The sequence below is a fragment of the Cynara cardunculus genome, assembly GCF_001531365.2.
Source record: "Cynara cardunculus var. scolymus isolate 2C chromosome LG 17, CcrdV1, whole genome shotgun sequence".
In the NCBI taxonomy this organism is placed as follows: Eukaryota; Viridiplantae; Streptophyta; class Magnoliopsida; order Asterales; family Asteraceae; genus Cynara; species Cynara cardunculus.
In genome coordinates this window covers 7,319,096-7,324,462 of record NC_037544.1, presented here as the reverse complement: position 1 = coordinate 7,324,462, position 5,367 = coordinate 7,319,096, and positions in this window count along the sequence as shown.

Here is a 5,367-nt window from a genome sequence, read left to right as displayed (position 1 = left end):
GTAAAAAGATGGAAATAATATATAAATATATATATATATATATATAATAATAAATACACATATAATAAAAAAGATATCAAGAAATCGTAATATATATATAGAGAGAGAGAGAACAAAACCCATTAAATGGACATTGCTATTTGCATTTCCTAGTAGGTAGTCTGGTGTTGAATATATTGGAAATTGAAAAAAAATACAAAACCTATTAAATGTCTAAAACAAATAATATATATAATAAAATATAGTATATTCTTTTATTTAATTTAGACATTTAATGGGTTTTATGTTTTTTTTTTTCTTTCAATTTCCAATACATTCAACACAACCTACTAGGAGATACCAATAACAATGTCCATGTTATAACATTGTATTATTATTTTTCTTAATTTATATTCAAATTCTTTTTTTTTTATTAGGGCATTATATTTTGAAATTATAATAATAAATAGTCTTTTAATTGAAATTAAGATGATATGACACAAGTTAAGAGGTTTCCACGTTATCATCATTCAATAAGATATCCACATGTAAAATTTTGCGGATGTGATTCATTTTATAAATTCTCGACATCTTTATTTTCATCTCGTAACATATTTATTCAATTAAAACCAATATTGATGAAGTTTTGAGTATTTTAAATATATAATAAAAACCAATATATCAGATATGTACACACATCAATAAAACTTTTTAAAACACGTATAATTAATAATAATAAATCATATTTTGATTAATAAAACAAATTTATATTAGAAAGAAAGAGGAAAAGATGAGTTTCTTTGCTTATTAAAAAAATAAGTTTATTTTGAATAGGTTTACATCTAAGGTTGATCAAAAAGTCGTAAAATCATCGTTGATGTCGGGGAGTCATCGCGGTTTGACCCAATAAAAAGTTACTTGTGCCAATTTAAGGAATAAAATACATTTTTTCAAATGAAATCGACCTTTATCTTTTGAACAAGTAACGAGACTATGTGTTATGTTCGACATGTTTTTAGCCGAATGAACTTTTTTTTTGGTTTTATGGTTGATTTCCTAAATTTTTTTAATTTCTTGGACTTGATTTTCGACTATTAAATTTGACATATTACAATTTAAATTTAACTAACCAAAGTAAAATAACATTAGGGTTTGCGCAAAAGAAAAATGACTATACAGATTTATGCAAATCAAATTTAGAACAAATCTAAAAGGTTAAATGCATGAAATAGCAACCTACTTTCATAATTTTTTTTATTATAGCATTCTACTTTTGTTTTTCTTTATTACAACAGTGTACTTTCAAATTATTTTTTATTAAGGCATTGTACTTTAAAAAATCTACYCATAATAGCAATGGGTAACCTGTTACCTTTTAAACCGGTTAACCATTTGACTTTTTTGCTTGTGTGGCTTTAATGAGATGACGTGGATGACACATCATTTTGATGACTTAACTAAAATTAAATTTAAAATCTATTTCAAATTATTATTAGTAATTTTCATTTTTCATTGCTATGATCTAAAAAAACATTTAATTTTTTTTTTCTTATTAAGTTGCATGCAAATTAAATATTCGTAGAGATATTTATTAAATAAACATGAAACATTATTTTCGAGATATATTTTGCTTGTAAAAAATGTAACTTTTCCTATTTTATGTTCTTYAAATAAATACATATCTTTTAAAGTTTTTTTAAATATTAATGAAATAAATTGTTATACAAAAAAATCTAATTAATTTAATATATTTATACGTCAAGTAAAAAGTTTTTGAACAAATATAGTATGTTCTTAAAAAGATAATATTTTTTGATAAAATTATTTTTCTTTTTAAAAAAAAACATATTTTTGAAAAATATTAGCGAGGTAAGTTGTGTTCTACTAGTTTTATTGATATTAGTATATTAATGAATAATTTATAATTTTTTTAATTTATTTAATACCTTTATTAAATAACATGTAAAATATCTAAATATTAAAATAAAATACAGTGTTTAATAAGAACTAGTAGATGCTATAATAAAATAATTTTGAAAGTACATGATATAGTAAGAAAGTTATATTACTATAGTACATGTGAACAGCCTACGTGGACAATGAGGTGGCATGGAAACCTAGTATAATGGGTAAATTTAAATCAAAAGGTTACCCAATGCTATAATGGGTAAATTTTTCAAAGTACAATGTCCTAATAAAAAATAGTTTGAAAGTACATTGCTGTAATAAGAAAAACTGAAAGTACAATGCTATAATGAAGAAATTTATGAAAGTAAATTGCTATTTTGTGCATTTTGCCTAATCTAAAATTTAGGACAAATCCGTAAGTAATAAAACCAATTTAGAGCAAACCTATAATTTATGGTAAATAAGGCAAATCAATAGTGAAACTGTTAGATCAAATATTATTGTATCCAAAATCACCGATTACAAAGATTACGTTGAAGAATAAAGGAGTCAAAGTGAAAGTCAACATGAGTAAAAAAAAGTCAAATTTGTCAACATTAGTGAAAAGTTAACTTTATAATTCGAGCTTAAATGTAGTTTGATTTGTATGTTTAGTCAATCATATAAATATATCTTTGTAATGGTAATTGTAATTAGAGATAGATGCATACATTGAGAATCTAGCTTAGAGAGAGAAACTTGTATTGAGAGAGTTTATCAATATACATGATGTTTTGATCTCTAGATTGTTGTTTTTAATGTTTAATTCATTATTATCTGATTGAAATCGAGTTTAACAGAAATTAAAACAATTTAAGAAAAATAAGTAAACTGTAACTAATAACATGCTTGGAGCATCGAACCAGAGGAGAGGATGGATGATTCCTCAGAATAGAAGTGAGAACAAAAACTCGTTGTTCAGAGAAGTTCTATTAGAATTTCATAAAACTTCAGTTTAGTCCCTTCAATTTCAAAATATTTGAAAACATCCTTCTACTTTTGAGAATTTCATAACAAAACCATTTAATAGATAAAAAATTAAACACTTGTAACAAGTGAGCCTCAAACATGAGACCTCTTGGAGGAAGTCTCAGTTGTCTTAGATTGTTGTTATGATGTTGGTTTCTAAAATATTTAAAGGCCAATTCATAATTAAGTAGATACATGATATTATATTTTTTTTCCTTTTTATGATAATTGAATAAGCTGATACATAAGACCCTGTTTAAGGGCCGTTTACCAAACACTTACCTAAGTAAGTGCTTACTATAAGTCATGTTAACTAACCGGATTAATATAGTAATGACTGAAAATCTTACCCGGTAAAAACGAGACAAGGAGCATGAATCTTACCCGGTAAGTGAGGGCGATGCCTCTTACTACGGTGAGCGCTTACCAGGTAAATTGTTGCATAGGATGTCGTTTTTGTGGACTAAAATCTTACCCAGTACGTAAATAAAAAAATAAATTTTCTATTTTACTATACATGTATATATATATATATTAAAAAAAATTGTAAAATGTATCATTATGTGTAATATTTATTTATTATATATTAATTAAAATATAATATGATAATAAATATGACTCTCTCACAATGATATTAATTATAAATAATATATCGTTATATATAATATTTATTTTTATATATTAATTAAAATATATGATATTATATCATTGTATATAATATTTTCTTTTTCAATCTTGTGGTATTCTCAGTTTTTTGTATCTGCATATTCGATCTTGTGATATTTTGTATTTGCATATTCAATCTTGTGATAAATATGTGATAGTCCATAGTGTGAGTTCTTAAAAAAACGAATAAATGAACTCGACCAGGATAGTAATGGACTCAGAGACTTTACCTGAAGAAAACGRAGACCTAGAACTACTAGGATTCCTCGCTTCCAGCTTTCTAAAAGTGTTGTGATAAATATGTGACTCTCTCACAGTGATAATCGAACACGTTCACTCAATGTACTGTGATAAAACCGTGTTCGATTATGCTATTGTGTTATTGAATGTGTTATGATGAATATATGTGATAATCTCATAGTAATAATTGAACAACTTCCCTTAATGTTATGTGATAAATATGTGATAGCCTATTTGTACAATGATAAATATGTGGCTCTCTCACTGTGATATTCGAACACGCTCCCTCAATGTGAATCTCTCACAGTGATAATCGAACACGTTTCTTCAATGTGTTGTGATACAAACCTGTTTGATTATGATATTGTGCTATTGAATGTGTTGTGATAAGTAAGTGATAAAGGCCTAATCCACTTACACGGTATATATGGCCGAATCAATTATATGGTGTTAAATATGAGATAAATATGTGTTAAAGGCCTAATCGATCAAACGGGTTAATTGTACACGTACGGTGTCGATTTCTGGAGTTATCATAGTTGTCCAGTTCGATTTCTGGAGTTGTCATAGTTGCCCTGTTCGATTTCTCGTCAGTTCTCTCAACTATGATAAGTCTGTGATAGACACTCATTAATTGAATCTCTAATCGATAGAATTCAAGCATTGAAGCCCTAATCGATTACAGACAAGTACCTAACCTTAATCGAAGTATCATAATATGTGATTAAGCTATATTATTAAAAAACATACCTTCGATCTTCTTCCTCGACGCCTTCGAAGTCGATTGTGCGCTTGTCCTAACTCGTCCAAACCTGTTACTTCCTTGTTTTCAATTTATCCTACTAGGCCTACTATCGTTGTGCTGTTGTGATAATCATTGTCAACAATGATGATCATCACTCCCCAGATGATTGAAAAAATCTTCATCATGTTATTTGAATTTTAATAGTACCAATTTTACCCTTCAACCTCTTTAGTATTTTTTTTATTTTTTTATATTTATTTAAAATTGAAAAAATCTTTTAACTTCTCTTGAAATATGATATAAAACACAATGCTCGGATTAGAGATTGTTCTCGTATTTTCATAAATCACAGAAGTTCTCGTATGAACCCTAATTCCCTATATATATGTGTGTATATATAGCGGCCTAATCAAATGAGAACTAGAAAGTTTGTGGTAACTGTGAGGTCCAATATAAACCAATCATTTTAGATAATTAATGTTATTTACTAAAATAAAGCAAAGGGTAAATTAATAAATTGTTTTGATGATTATTCACCCTGTCATAGCAAATAAAGAGATTTCTCATTAGACCTTAAGGTCTAACCCTCATTTTGGTGTTTTGAAAATGTGTATCACAGGCCGGACACAACCGGACGATAAGAGGAAGAGAAAATTGTGAAGAGTTTATATATGCTTGCATGAGATGTTGTGTGTTATATTTGTATTCGAATACTTGTTATGTATACAAGTTTTGTATAGGGATTTAGTGAAAAAATTTGGTAGCTACTTTTATAATGTAGCTTTTGTAGATAATGAGACCAAATTTGTAAATTATATTTC